The sequence below is a fragment of the Anas platyrhynchos genome, chromosome 22 (genome assembly GCF_047663525.1).
Source record: "Anas platyrhynchos isolate ZD024472 breed Pekin duck chromosome 22, IASCAAS_PekinDuck_T2T, whole genome shotgun sequence".
Lineage (NCBI taxonomy): Eukaryota > Metazoa > Chordata > Aves > Anseriformes > Anatidae > Anas > Anas platyrhynchos.
The window spans coordinates 4,778,338-4,793,857 of record NC_092608.1 but is presented as its reverse complement, the minus strand read 5'-3'; the positions used below and the strand labels follow the sequence as shown (position 1 = coordinate 4,793,857).

The 15,520-nt window shown below is 53.4% G+C and overlaps 1 protein-coding gene and 1 long non-coding RNA gene across 4 annotated transcripts in view; one reads left to right on the top strand and one right to left on the bottom strand.

The window, feature by feature from the left end:
- The window catches only part of CASZ1 (castor zinc finger 1), a 171,605-nt gene that overhangs the window by 8,397 nt on the left and 147,688 nt on the right, over window positions 1-15,520 (top strand). The window lies entirely within an intron of this gene.
- LOC110353038 (uncharacterized) lies at window positions 11,387-12,971 on the bottom strand. The gene is made up of 2 exons (XR_002402965.4): window positions 11,799-12,971; window positions 11,387-11,702 (listed from the first exon to the last, which is right to left on the bottom strand). It is a non-coding gene; the product is annotated as an uncharacterized lncRNA (long non-coding RNA).

Here is a 15,520-nt window from a genome sequence, read left to right as displayed (position 1 = left end):
GCTGCCTGCTGCTTGGCGGGCTGCTGCTGCTGCTTGTGAATCCGGGTCCAGACCGCTTGAGGACCGGCACTGCTCCAGCCCAGGAGAGGCAGGGAAGGTCTCTGCAGGGCGCTGTGCTTCTGGCACCCAGCGCTGACAGCCCGGGCTGGGGCAGGGCAGTGCTTTAAGGGGTCTGGTGTGACCAGGGGGAAGTGTCCGTGCAGAAGGTTAGCTTTGCTCACTGGTGGTAATTCCTAACCGGTGATAATTCACCGAGTCCTTCGGAGCTGTTCACATTGCAGCGCTGCACGGAGCGAGGAAAAGGCACCAGCCTCGGCCAGGGAGGTGTCTTGGTGTGCTGCGGTCCCCGGCTGCTGTGCTGAGGGGTCCGCGCTGGGTTAAGCCTGAGATTTAATTTCAATTTGTCTTTGGAGAGGAAAGGAACAAAAATAAATATTTCCTGTCCTTTCCCCCTCACCCCCCCTCTGTAATGCAAAAGAAAAAGAGAAAGAAAAATAATAAAATCTGCCAGGCACTCAAAGGTCTAACCAATAAGAGCCCTGGCGGCTGGGGAGCGATCGTTCTGGCTTGGTCAGCCATCCCTAACAAGTTACGGGTTGTATAAACTCCCAGCTTACAGCTGTAAATTTACTCAATTTTGAATACAGCCACGAGCTGGCTCAGCAGGATCCGAAGCCGTCTGCTCCAGTGGTCGTGGTATGCTCGAAATGCCCCACTTCGGGGGGCCCTGGCTTTGGCCACGTCAGTGTGGAGTGCTGGGTCCCTGCACTGTGCCACATGTGGCTGCCCAAAGCTGTCACCCTGCCACTGCCAGGAGGGCAGGACGGGGTCCCTGCACAGCCCAGGACCCTCCCTGCCGGGCTCGCAGCCTGGTGCCGGGGTGGAGGCCGGGGGTGGCTGCGAGGAGCCCGGCTCCGACGTGGGCTGGTTGCTGCAGAAGGGCCCGGGCTCCCCGAGCACCTGAAATGGTGCAACAGCCTCCGCTGCTCCTGGAGAGCTGAACTTTGGGCTCGTCGGTGCTGAATCCTCGCTGCAAACGGGAATGGGTTATTTGCGCTGAAAGGGAATTTAGCCCAGGAATGGAAGTGAATTGTGATCGCCCCTTAAATGCTAAGAAATGGGGCAGTAAGCAGCGGGGTGAGGCAGGCTGGGGGCAGAGTGGTGCACCTGCCCGAGCCTTCCCTCTCCCCTTATGCTTCATTTCATTGTGCCTTGGATTGGGAAGTGTTTTGTCTGAGAGAAATCCTTTTGTCTTGGAAGGAGGTGTGGGGTGCTGCCGTGCTGCTCTCACTGACACCTCCACCTTCAGCAAAACCCCTGTGAAGCTCTCTGCATGCTGGGTGGCAGGGATGGCTGGAGCCTGCCTGGGCCGTGTCCTGCTTGTGCCATCTTCACAGCACGGGCAGCTCCCCGGGCTCAGGCTCCCCCAGGTACAGGAACAGAGAGGGAAAGGCCGTGCGGATAACGTGGCTCTGAACACAGCAAGTGCTCGCTCCTGACCTCAGCTCAGAAACAAACACAGGGGGATGCAGATGCCAGGTTTGGGGCCAGTTTCCTCCCTGCCTTCCTCCTCGCCTTCCTCCTCCCCGCTGTGGAGCGGCGCTGGCTCCCCAAGGGTTAAGGTGACTCATGGCCCTCTCCCCAGCTCGCTGGCAGAAGCTCCATCCCAGCCTCTAATTGGTGCTGTTTGCTCTGCACTTTCTCGCTCTGGTTTTGATGAAAACATTTAACCGGGAGCTTAGTGTGCAGAGGCTCCCAGCTGACAGCCGCCGCGCCGCCTCTCCCGACTTGTCCTTGCTGTGTAAACCCGGCAGCCTGGCTGCGGGGCGCAGGGGAGGACGAGTGTGCCCAGCCCCTGCCCCCTGGCTCTGCTCCTGCTGCTGCTTCACCTGCCAGGCCCTTGGGGTCCAGCCCCGGCTCCGCTCTGCTTCACCCTTCAGCAGGTCCTGTGCCACGGAGGGGAGGCGAAACTGGGCTGTGTTACACGAGGGTGACCTCCTCCTTCCTTCCTGTGCTGTTAGGGAGCTTGTGCAGGGTTTTCCCATCATCGTCTTTTGTTCCAGCTGTTTCAAGCAGTAAACCACTTGTCTATAAGCTCTTCGAATGAGTTTCAACCCAAGAAATCTTGGCTGCTTTTGATTTTTGCCACGCAAGTGGCGGAGAAGTTACCAGGCCTTGGTGGAGGCAGTCCTGAGAGCGGGCATGTCCGAGCCGCTCAGCTCCTACCTTCCAGAACCCGTAGGCAGAGCAGAGCTGAAACAGCCCCCGGGGGAGATGCCAGTTTATCTGTGTTGCTGCTGGAAAACACATTCAAATTTCTGCCCAAACAAGAGATTGTGTCATGCAAGAAATTCATGTGAGCCCGTCGGGGCTGCCACTGCTCTGATATTTCTTTACGTTTCTTGCCTTATCTCTGGTATCTACCCCATGCACGGCAAAACAAATCCAGATGGGAAAATGTATAAACCAGAAAATCTGGATTCTCCGTTCCTGGAAAAGCATGGTTCCTTGTTCTCAGCCGCCTCCGTGTGTCATGGGGTCTGCCATGAAATGATGCCAGAGCTGTTGAAAGAGGCCAGGGCTGCGCTGAAGGAACGCGGCCGCGATCCAGCGCCCTGCACGAGTGGTGGGCAGGGGCTGGAGGCAGCAGGGATTACCTGAGGGAGGGTCGACCACCACGGAGACACTTCTCGTCTTCAGATCCACCTGAGGACCATGTTCTCCATGGAGCTGAGCCCACTGAAGGAAATTTTCTGCCTCTTCCCTGACCCTGAGCTCGGGTAGTCGGGAGCCAAGCGCACGAACCTCGTTAGGAGCAGCAGGGGCCAGGCCAGGCGCCCGCTCGGCACAACGTGCTGCCTGTTATCAGCCCCGAGAAAGGGGAGCGAACAGGTGTAGGCTAACAGCGCAACTGAGAGAGACCAAAGTGCATCATAAAATAAACAAACAGGCAGTGCTCCAGCTCCCCCAGATGCACCATTGAGTTGCAGGGTCTACGGCGTGCTTTTGAACGTGCTCCAAGCAAGTGCCCGCCTGGGGCACTGCTTAATTTGCAGCCAGCATCGGGCTGCTGCTTCCCCGTGCTGGTACAGCCTGGAAGCCCCCGGCCCTGACGGCTGTTTTGCGACCACGGGAGGGAGGTGGCGTGGATGGGGCTGGGGTCGGGAGAGGAAGCAAAGCAGCCCTGGATGGAGAGAGGAAAGCACCATCCGTGTCGTCAGCAGGGATCGTAACCACCCTGTGCTCTCCTTCCCAACCTCTCCTCCAGTCTTCAGGGAGGAGCGCGTCCGTTCTTGGCATTACAGCCTTCCATCCAGAAATGTCTCCAGGTGAAGAGCTCTGTACCGGGTTTGGGTCCTTACTACACGAACCCCATTTGCCCCGTGTGCCTGGGGGATGGCCGAGCTCGCGGCGGTGCTGCCGGCGTTTTGGTTGCGTTTCGCAGAGCAGCGGCTTGGCTCCCTGCACCCCGTCAGCAGCCAGAGCCTCGGTGTCTTAGCGTGACTCAGCCGCTGGAATTGTGCTTACCCAACAATACCTTTTGTCCTTTGCCCAAAACTCTTGGCCAGGAAAAAGGGGGGGGGGGGGGAGAAGAGAAAGAAAAGATAAAATTCTGCATTTCGTTGTCCTTTCATCGCAGGTGGTGCCAGTTGGTTTTCGCTTTATTTGTACAGGGTGGGGAGTAAAGAAAAAGAAAACAAAGTGGAACTCGGACAAGGCCCAGGAAATGTTTGAGCCTGACAACAAACTTCCTTTTGTTCGGGGGAGCAGGGGGAAGAGAACAGAAAAAAAGGGGCAGAAGACCAGCTGAAACCAACCTCAGCCCTGTGCTTCTGGGCAGCTTTCTTCTTCCTACGTGTTTTTGTTTGAGGTTTTTGTTTTGCTCAGGTGTCTTGTGATAGCTCTGTTTGCACTGGGGCCTTTGTGTGCTGCCTTCCAGAAGGTGGATGGATGAAAGGTTTCCTTGCGGACACCGTTGTCCTTGGAAGGGGGATTTATGATTTAACGTAGGGTTATCTGGCTGACTGATGCAAGATCCTTCCCCTCTGGCCATCCTGAAGGATGGAAGGAAGGATGAAGGACCACGCTGTTCGGGAGAGGCAGAGGAACAGTTCAGAGGATGCAAGTCGTGGTTTGAAAAACAGAAACCAGAAGGGTTTGTTGGTGAGAGAAGGAGGAGGACTTGGGAGGCAGCTGTCAGGGATCCTGCCAAGAGGACTCCTGTACCAGCAAGTGGTAGGAAATAGACCCAGCCACAGGAAAACTCTCTGAGCAGCTTGTTGTTGGCCTGAAACCTCTGCTGCATCGCCCACAATGACGTTCTTTCACAAGAAGAATTGGGAATCGTGGAACAGCTGCCCGAGAGGCACTAGAAATCGGAGTGACCTCGTGCTCTATGGGGCGAAATGGATTCTGGCGGGGCTGGGCTCCAGCAGGGGGTTCCAGCCAGCTCGCTGGTGCTTTCTGCTGGCACCCTGCGGGCCACGCAGGGCCCTGAGCTTTGTGGGGCACTGAGCCCACGAGGTGTCTGTGGGAATAGTGGGGCTGTGAGCAGCCCAGGGTGAAAGGCTGTAGGGTCTCTCCTTGGCCAGGCAAGAAGGGTGTTGCGCTGCTTCATCTGTGACCTCACGTGGGCACCATGATGTGCTGCGTCAAAATGAGTGAATAAAGTTGGATCAGCAGCGAGGCAGATGCTGGCTGTGCTCTCCGAAGAGAGGTTGTGTGTTTGGGGTCGGTGTGTAAGGGGGGGTGCAGTCGGAGTGCACAAGAAGGAAGAACAGAGAGAGCAAACATCACTGCATGGAGCTGGAGCAATGCTGTCTGATGCTGTGCTTCCCTCAGGTCTCTTACCGAGGCTTGCCCTTTTCCTGGTGATGGCCAAAATCAGCGATGCGCTCAGTATAATAGACGAACAAAATCCAAATCTGCGTTCCCCTGGCACTGGGGAGGTGCATTCCCTGCAGTTTCCTTGAGGTGCACCCTTGGCGTCCTTCCTTTTCGGCACGGGTTCTCTCGAGTTTCACCCGGCAGTGCTGGGGCTGCTCTCTTCCCAAAGGTGGATCGGAGCCCCCTGGGCTGCGGGACACGGTCCCAGTGAGCAACACCAGCACACAGCCTGACCTCGTCGAGTCCCAGGCGAGAGCTGGAAGGTTTCAGCGACAAAATAACGTTCCCGCAGCTTTACGCTGGGAGCCACCGCGCTCAGGCTGGTCCTCAGCCCGCGCCTGAGTTTTTGTCTCTGCACAATGGAGAGAATAAAACTTGTCTGCGCCGCGGCTTGGAGCGGAGAGCTGGGGGCCAGTGCCAGATGAAAGGCAGCTCCGCAACGCGGGCTCTGCTCCTGCTGCTGCTGCTGCTGGGTTTGCCTGGAGTTGAGGCGTCCGCAGCCGGGGGGCTCGGGGGGTCCGGGGGAGCTGCCCAGGGGGGCTCAGGGGAGGAGGAGGAGGAGGAGGAGGAGGAGGAGGAGGAGGCTGGCAGCGGGGTGCTGGCAGCAGGAGCGGTGGTGGCGAGCGAGCGGCTTCCCTGCCGCCCATTCCACACGCAGGAATGACTGTGGGGAACGATTTCAAAGCCACCACTATGGAGATTAAGGGGATGAGAATGTAAATCTCAAGTAAAAAGGTAATTGAATGTAATAGCAAACACTGCTCGGTCTATGTTAATTTTAGCTCTTCCCCTGGATACAAGGCGCTGTATTAGTGTTTTATTACCATTTTGTTTGCACTAATAAAATAGTAAAATTTATTTCAAGGAAGTTGAAGGATGGTTTTACAATGCAAATTTGAAGAAATTGGACTTTTCATTTACGCCACTGCTATTTTAAACCCTGAAGGGTGTAAATTAGCCTCCTGTGCCTGGGTGAAATCCACCGCTTCCACAAGCAGGGGGAGGATTTGATGTGGGGGAGAGGAGAACAAAACCAAATCATCTGAATATTTCAGAGAGACGGAGATGTCTGATAGAAGGAAGGCCTGGGACCACCGGGGGGACGGGCTGGAGCCGAGTGGGAGAGCTGCTGGGCAAACTGAGCTCTGTGGTGAGCATCAGGAAGGGCAGAGCAGGGCACTGTGCCCCGTCCTGGCACATCTCCACATCTCCTACTGATGAAAGAGGCAGCGGTGACCAGGGCCCACGGATGCTCTTGGTGGTGGAGAGCTCCCAGAAGCACGGAGGCTTTGGGTGGGTTGTGCTGGAGCTCCCGGAGCCCCGTGCTCACGCTGCCTGTACTTTCCTTCTTGCTCTGCTGCCGCCGTCTGGGTGCCGGAGCCCAGCCCATGGGCGGCCGGGCTCTGATTCACCGCTGAGTCACGGCGCTGCCCGCAGCGGAGCCTCCGCTCCTCCAGCACAGTGACCTCCTTCGGGCAGGACTCCCCCGGTGTGCCATGGAGAGGGATGTGCGCATGCTCTGGTCCCTTTCACCTCCGTGAAGTCGTTTATCGCAGCTCTTCCCATCACACTGTCTTGCCACTGCTCAGCCTTGCTATAAATGATGCTGTAAAGGGCAAAGACACGGACTCGGGGCCCTGTGTGGTTCCAAAGGTCCCGTGCTGCTTGGCCACGTGCCTCGGGGAGCCGGGCGTCTCTAGGTGTGGAGGCATCTACTTGGCAGCTCGCTTGGACCCTTCCAAGCTCCTGCAACGGATCGGAAAATCTCACAAGGTAATTTTGAGAGCTTCGTTCTCCTCGTGCCAGTTACTTCTGACCGTGTTCACCTGCACACGTGGCTCCGTCTTCAAGCAACACTAACATCAGGGGAACCATGTTCCTCCTGCATGGCTGAAAAGAAGATTTTTTTCTGGTTCTTGAGTGAAATTATGCCTTCAGTCACTGTCCGGGCACCTTCTGGCTCCACCTCACTCCATGGGCTGCCTTTCTGGAGCAACGCTACGCGTTGTGTGCCCACCCTGTAGGGCTGAGCTCCTGATTTTGGTGTGAAGCCCTCCAAGAACCCTTTTCCTTCTGGTAGCAGACCAATGGGTACCTGAAGCACTCCTTCTTCCCTGGCAGTCTCTGTCCACAAGTGTCAGTGACCGTGCTGCCAGCCCGGTCACACTGCTGTGGGCTGCTCCTGGGTTGTGATCGCCGAGGCACTCTCATGGTGCCTGGCTGCTGGCCTCGCTGCTGCGTTCCTGGCCAGGTGGTACGGAGGGAGCTGGGGAGGAAAAACCAGCTCCGTCTATCTGATCGTGCAGCCAGGCAGATCTCCCGGCTTTCCTTCGGATCAGGAACATCATCTATTCATGATTCTAGCCTCAAGAAGCCTTTCAGGAGAGAAACCACTGCACGCAAAGGCGGGACAGAGCTTTGCCGTGCTGGTGTTCGTGGTTCAGAGAGCAGCAAATCCACTGGGAAATTGAGGCCAGGCTCCAGGGGCCGAGTTCTTGCCACTGTGCAACCTCTCCTAGCGCTTTAACGAAGTGCCAGACCTTTGTGAACCCTCTTGAAGGCTCAACTTCTATCATGAAGCCGCTAGCCCATGGGTGGCATCAGGCAGCCCTCACACTCCCTGCCCTTCTTCTTTGGTGGATGAAGCAGAGGCTGAGCCAAGACCGAGGGCGTTACCAAAGAAAGCAAAGACTTATTTTTGGCATTGAGATGGTTTCCTATTCCAGGCGAGTCTGGGGAGCAGCGTGGTTGTGTACCCAAGGATTTAAGCAGTACATTAAGCAGAGGGGTTACACTCCGGGTGGATTTCAATCAAAAACTATAATTACATCAAATAGCAAGCGGAAATGGAAAAAGAGGATTACTAACTCGACCCTGAACGCTGTTGGCTGCTGAACCTGCTCCATTATTCACACCCCCTCTATTGCCCGAGGTGGGGTGTGTGTAGGCAGTAAGGCCCCCCCTCCTTTTCCCATTTCCTTCATCCGTTTGATGAAGTCAGAGGCCCTGTGTTGGTATCAGTGCTCGGAGGAAGGCTGGAATTTGCATGACTTGGATTTGGGACTTTGCAGGGCAGGTTTGGTCTCCCCGTGCAGCTCTTCCTGGCTCGGGGCAGGCAGGAGGGCTTGGCGCAGGCAGTCGTGGGAACCCCCAGGCCCCCGAGCTCTCTCGCTCTGTGTCGGTGGCAGGCTGCTGCCCTGGGCTCCTCGCTGGCCATCCTAAGGAAACCGGGAAGCTCAGGAGTGGAAACGTGGAAGTAGAGAGCTGGGATAACTGTAGAGGTGTGCTGGAGTTGTTAGAGCCGTCCCGTGGCTGTGTGCAGCCTCTGCACGACGCTGCTTTGCTGGGGAAGACACCCGGCCCCCCTGCACACTTAGCATTTACTGCACACCCACATCCAGAGTTTGGTTTTGGGAGCTCCCAGGCTTGCTCTCTGGTCCAAGAGACTTCCAGCAGTATTTTGAGATCCTGCCAATAGAGACAGAGAGTGCTGTACCTGGCACCTGCCTCCTGGTCTTCGCCTGCCTCCTTTCCCTCGTCCTGCCCTCCCAGCCCATCCTTGCACCCCCCTTCCTTCCTTCCTGGCCTCATCCACTTGTTCCCCACACGTCCATCTCACACCTGGGGTCAGGACGATGCGGCCGAGCGTGCTGAGATGGGAGCGCTCGCCAGACAGGGAGGAGGAGGTGTTCAGCCACCCTCTGCCTTCCCGAGCCTGCTTTCTCAGATGGCTTTCCAGATGCCTGATCGCAGATTTCACAGCCCAGCCCAGCTCCTGTGTGATGGGATCTCTTCTTCCCTGCTCACACTACGGGGCAACCTCTTGGACCCTTCCCGAGCCTGCAGCTTCCTTTGGCAGGCTCACGTTGGGAGAAGCAGTGCTTTCATGGAAGGGAAACCCCAAAACCTTGCGTTGTGTGGGGAGGCAGGAGCGCCGTGGTGAGCTGGGAAGAAGCAGGAGGGGACCGCAGCCTTTCCATAGTGGCAAACGTGCACAGTGAGGCTTTGCCAGATCCAGTTCCTTCATCAAAACCATGTTAAAAGCCAGCTTTTGGAGCCTTTTGCTGTGCTTGGCTTCGTGCTGGTGTTGTCTTGTGCTGAGGGACGTGGTGGGGACGTGGTCAGAGCCTGGGTGTCCTCATCCGCTGGTGACCAGCACATTGCATCTACCCCGGGCTGCTTCTCATTTGTCTTAAAAACCAAGGGGTGGCTTCTGGCTTTCCTGCAGCTCTTCCTTTGGACACTTTTGGGGATGAAGGGCCTGACTGCCTGCCCAGGAAAATTGGTGCTAATTCCAGGGCCTCAAGTGTTCCTTGCCCGTAGGAGAGGCCCCTGCATTTTGCCCCACACCTTGAAGGAGTTGGGTGGCACCGCCAGTTCTCTGCAGGAGATTTCAGACTTTCTTTCTTCAATGCTGTAATTTATGAGCGTCCCTCAGCTGGTGCCTGTGAGGACGAGCTGTCTCCTTGCACAGGAGTGGGAAATTCCCTGGGCAGTGGGAATTGTCCCCGTACTCCCGGCTGCGCCCCGCGGCCGCGCTGCCTTCCCCACCTGGAGCTGCTGGGAGGAGAGGTGCTTTGTGAGCCTGAGATAAGACTCCTTTCACAGGGACAGATGTTTGATTTCATAACACAATACAGTGAGCTGTAAAAAGAAAGAAAAACAACACAACTATCCAAATGTAGGTTTCATTGAAAATCATTTTATTTTGTATATTAAGGAAACAGCCGTGGTTAGAAACCGAAATCCCCGCTAGCAGGTGGGGGAAGGAATAATGTTACTGATTCGAACAAACTCTCCTTTTTATACAAACAGGGAAAAAAATCTCAAAGACAAAAATGTGACCAGGAAAGTTTTGCATTGTGCATTTTGCTTACTTTCATTTTTAAATTATTTCATGCTGTCTCTGCAGTATCTAGAGTCTGATACAGTGGGTTGGGGGCTAGTTCAAGAAAACCAAAAAGTCACGCTGGTTATGTTACTGTCCAAGAGAGGAAAATGGGAAAAATAAATGGTGAGAAATAAATTACATCAAATATTCTAAAGCTCATCTTAATTTCATATCTGGTTCTGTTGCGCACTTTAGAAAACACAAAAATGCAAACATTAGGAAAGAATGTGTGACAGATGCAAGAAGAGTTGTCCTGCTTTGTGCCAGGTAGAATTTCCCTCTCCTCTCTGCTGCTCCGAGTCCTCTCCTGCAGCCATGGATGAGCCAGAGGCAGGGGATCTGCTCGTGTGCCTGTGTCTCTTCTAGTCCTGGGCCTCAGTGGTTTCCATGTCCAACTGTGACCCGTCTTCTGTTTCCTTTTTTCCTTCCCTAACATTATTTTGGAAATGACAACCCCTTCCGTTCTCTTGTCCTTCTGTAAACTACAGTTACCTTTCATCGAATGATACCACCTCCCCGTACATGAAATAAAAGGTTTGATTTTAAGGGGATATCATTTACAGGTGTGGAAAAATAGAAGCAGGAGGTGAAGCTGAAAAAGAGGAGCAGAGCGTGCAGGTTGAGGCACCCATCTTGGAGAGGTGTCTGGCCCTTGGGCTCCAGCTGAAGCCTTCCAAAGCTGCAGGTGCTCAGAAATTTGGAAGAACTGGGTCTGTACTTTTTTTTGCCAAAGAGAAATGTGCACATGCACGAGCATTTCGAGTTGCCATCAGACCTCCTGCGTGCCCCAGCTCAGCCGTTATGGCACCGAAGGTCCCGCTGCTTCCCAGGGGCCGGCTGGGAGAGCGGCACCGCGGCGCGGGGAGGAGGGAGCCGTGAGCCTGCGGCCCCCTGAGAGCAGGAGGCATCTCACCTCGGGGAAGTGATCTTCATGGGTTACTAGTTTTATCAGCACCACATCCTTTTTCTAGTGAGAGAAGGAAGAGGGGAGAGAAATTCCATCCGGCTCTGCTGATTCAGTGGAGTAAAGAGGTGGAATTCATTAGGAAAAAATTGTTTACGGCACAGCTTTAGTCAGAGGTGCTTCCATTTTAACATTCTGCATTTTTATGATGGATTGTTTAAAAGACAAAGCAAGCACTAGGGGCTTCTCGGTGTTTTTGTTTTTATTTTTTCATTAAAGTTTAATTGCATGACTTGTTATGTGATGTAACTTCTGGAAATGCCTGTTGTAGTTGCTTGCAAAATGATTTTTGATTTGTTATGTTTGAATCTTAGGTGCAGGAGCGTTAAACCTCAAAGAGGTATTCAGACATGCATATAGAGAGGAAACATAGATATATATATATAGGATAGGTCCTGGCTAATGAAAGAAAAGAACTGAAACTGCTGTGAGAGAAGAATCTCCTTTATTCAAAAGCTCTTCTGCTACATCACTAGGACAGAGACTAAGGGCCCTAAAATTAGTATAACTATAATTTATATCCACCTTAAGGACACTCTGCCTCCTGATCAGTAATGGAGCCTTAAATATAAATGGATCCTCATCTTGCAAACACTCAAATATTTTCTTTACTCACACGAGGAGTCAAAGGACGGGTTTGTATAAGGAAAGTGGGGCATTTGCATAAGTACTCACAGCATCAAACAACTGGGAATTTGTACTGCTTAAACAACAACAGTCACATTAAAATCATACCGCTTTAATAGTTCGGAAAAAAATACAGTGAAAACATTGAAGCTGTAATAGATGTTGCTGTTTGTATTGGTATCGATTTCATAATTTGAGTTGTCTTAATCTTGGGTGGGTGAAGATTAAGAATCTCCGTGTAGAGGTGTGTGCGCAACGAGCGGGTAACGTCTTCAGCAGCCTCACTTTGCCTGGAGATGGTGATTTGAGGGCTGAATGTTTCCTCCATAAAGCCTGCGTTTTGGAAAACAAAGGGGGGGGATCTTGATAAATAAAAATCTCGAAAGGAAAACATCCATTAAACAGTGAGCTGGCGGAGAAAGTGCTTACTTCAAACAAGTTCTCCAAACTTCGTTTGCAGTGTAAACACGACAGCAGAGACCTCCGAGTGCACGAGTCACACTGACTTCTCCCCACTGTCCAGTGCATAAATGCCCAAATTAAATCCGGAGCATGTATGCTGAGAAAGGGGAGAAGGTGGAAGACGTCTTTGTATTATATAATCTGAAGCCTTTTACATGCAAAGCATTTACAGCAGTTTGAGATACGGTGGTTAAACTGATAGCCTGCATGGAAGTAATTATTTTGGCTCAGTGTAAATTGATTAGTAACAAATTTCTACAAAATAAAAAATAAGAAAAAAAAAATAAAGTTAAGAGGTTGCTGGGCTTTAAACCAGTACAAGTTTGTATGAGGTAATTTCTCCTCCTCATCTTTAAAAATCCACGTCTCTGAAATGTTCAAGTAAGAAAACTAAAATGTAAGGAAATTCACTCTGCAGAGCATTTGTGAATTAAGGTCAACATGTTCGTAAAATGATGATAAAAAAAAAATTAGCAGTGGTCACCTTCAGCTGTGGTTCATTTGAAAGACAGCTGAGCCTCATCAAAATAAAAAGCAATTCCTTCAGAGCTGGGGAAAGGAGGCAAAGTTAATGCTTTACCAGCAAACAGTGGCTGCTTTTCCCCAGAAGTGGTGCTGTGTTTAGGTTTTTCTTGCTTCCCATTTGGTTTATGCTCACCACTGAGGACTGGTTTTCACAGGAGTGATGTGGTGCACATGTCTGGGGTGTGCTTTTGCGCCCAAAATGTGTCTTGCTTCTTGGTGCAGGTAAGTGCAGGTTTCTGGCAGGGCACACGCTTCGTTCCTCTTACAGTCCCTGTGAAATTTGTGCCTCTACTTTTATTTTTTTTCTGGGATCTTTTTTTTTTTTTTGGACTCTGTTGCTCTGTGTAATTTGCATGTTTGTATGGCAGCGTGTTCTGGGCTGCGGTTCCCAGTGCAGCCCACGTGCCAGAGCAGGCAGGTCTGGAAGGGGGCAGTTCTGTCTTGGGATGTCTGAACCTGTGGGCGCTTGTTGGCAGGGGTGGGAGACGAGACCGCCTTCCCTTCTCAGCATGGCAAAGAACATTTGGGTCCTTGCTGCCTGTGGCTTGGGCGATTCTTCTCTCTGAACCAGAGAGGAGCCGAAGCCCTGTCCTGGACTGATGCCCTGCTGAGCAGCTTCGCTCTTGTGGGCTGTCAAAAAATAAGTTTATAAAATGGAGCTGGGGGGAGCACAACAAAATAAGCTGGAGAAATGGTCTTCAAGTGTAAATAGTAATCTCCCCTTAGACTGAGAATTTTATTTAGCAAAGCAGGGGATAACCTAGTGGTTAGAGCCCAGGCAGAAATCTTATCTCCTAGCTCTGGCTAAATGGCTCCTTGAGTTCGCTCAGGTTACTTTAACTCCTTCTTTTCCCCACTTCACCAGGAGGTGAAGGGTTCCCTGGTGGCGTGGTGTGCCATAAAGCTGGAATCATGAGCAGCAGCTCTGTCTGCAGGCGTGGCGATTTCACATCAGAAATCTCCGAGTTCCCATGCACTTACTCCTTTCTTTTTTTTTTTTTTCCTAGTGAAATAATTCTGGCTTTTAAAACTAGCAAAAGCAATTAGTTCACTCCGGGGACCAATAGGTGGAAACATGTCATCTTAAAAAATGGATTTGGTTGTGGGGATCTCTGAGGCTTTCTGCTGGGCTGGAATATTCCTGCTGCAAGCCATGTCTGCAGGCACGGGGTGTGCTCTGTGCTCCGAGGGAGCCGGCCTTGCTCAGTGCCATGCTGGGGGTCGCTCCTGCACGGGCGTCTGCGGGAGCTGGACCCATGGCATGTAATTGTCCCGGGGAACCAGAACACTGCGTGTGCACTTCTGAAATTGGCCGGGTTAATAAAACGTGCTGATTGCTCCCCGAGGATATCAAGGCGCTGGATGATATTAGTAAGGGTCACCGGTTCAAATCTGGGGCAAGTTGGAGACTGCGCCAGGCGCGGTGCGTCCCCGCGCGCTTCCCTGGCGGGCAGGTGGGCAGCTCGGTGCGGGCAGCGGGGTGCAGCAGGAGGGGGCTGAGGGTGGCTGCACTGAGCTGCAGAGGGAGAGCACTGCTGTCCCCAGCCCTGCCCTGGGGTCGCAGTCCCCTCCCCTGTATGGTGTTAAAGCATGGGGCTGCTCACCCGTGTCCCATGGGTTCGCAGCTCATCATGCACCTTGCAAATTCGGACGCGTTATTTACGTATTGGGAGCAACAGTTAATTTGAATGCCCTGGTGTATGTTTTTAAACAAAGATGGTTTATGCCGAGGCTTCCAAGAGAAAGGAGAGGTGGAAATGACCAGTGGTTGTGGGGATTCAGGCTGCCAGCCCGTATCTTCCACAAGGGGTGGGAACATTTTCTGGCTTCCCTGGGGAGGCAGTGCCAGCAGTAAACCTGCCCGGTGTCACCAAAAAGGGTTTGGTAGAGGGAAGGCAGTGCTCTGGAGCGGTGTGATCCTCCTGCCCAGATGCTGAGCAGAGCCTTCCTGGCCTCCAGCCTGTGCCTGGCGGCTGAGTGCTGCTGGGGGGCTGCTGCTGCTCTGTGCACAGCAAAGCAGCGGCTCCTGGCTGCGCTCCCTGCAGCATCCTGCCCCCCGAGACACACGGGAAGCTGCACGACGTGACACGCTGAGCGGGAGGGCAGCTCCTGGTCAGGCACTTGTAATTTTGCTGCCTTAGCTGCTGTTATAAATTCCTCTCTCTGGCCTTTCGCTTCTGATATTTTTTTCCTTCGGCCAAATCCAAGACGGTTTTGTTACCTCCGGCTCCCTGCGGACGCGGCAGCTTCGGGCAGTGAAATATGCTGCAGCCCTCGGAGGGAGGACGGGGCCGCTGCTGGGAATCCGTGGTGCAGAGGGGTTCCGGGAACAGGACGGGGCTTTCGCCTTCATTTCAGCACTGCCTGCCTCCGTGTCCAAGCACAGGAAGAAGAAACCTGCCGGTTGTGTGCCGGGGGAATAGGTGGAGGTGCTGTGGGATTTATGACGTGGAGTGAAAACCCCACAGCAGCACGGGGCGTGAACTGGGGAGCCCAGAAGTGCTCCTTTGGGCTTTGCTCAGCAGAGGAGCCCTGCACAGCAGGCGCCTCTCCTACCCCATGAGCGACCACCCTCGTGATGCTGGGGATGGGTCCCTTGGGAGGAGAGGAGCGCAGAGCCCAGCCTGCTTGAAGGGCAGTGCTGAGGTTTAGGGAACACCTGTGAAGGGCAGAAAAAAACCCTCAGATCCTGCGACGCGATCATCCCGTTCCTCCCAGGGCATGGTGGAGGGCTGCAGGATTTGTTTCAGAGCTGAGAAATTGAGGGATGTCGGTGAGGTTCCCCGAGGTGGCTGGGTCGGGGCCCTTTGCGCACTCCCTCCCCTACACACGTACACGTTTTCTCTGCAGATCTGGCCTCTTGCAGTCAGAGGGGAGGGCGCGAGCTTCTCCCAGGGGTGCCCCCGTCAGGCACCACAGCCAGGCGAGGTGGGGAACCCGGCCAGCGAGCGGGCGGGTGCAGGAGTGATGCTGGGAGCCAAGGCTAGTCCTGCTGATGTGGCCCTTTCTCCTGCAGCGGATCATAAAATATGGCTCAAATTTTCATTACGGCCTCTATTGATTATCTTTTGGGACAGATGAATTATAGGGAACATTAAATTAAAAAAAAAAAAAAAAAAAAAAGGAAATATTTGAATGAGTTTGGGAGGTCGATGCCAGAAAGG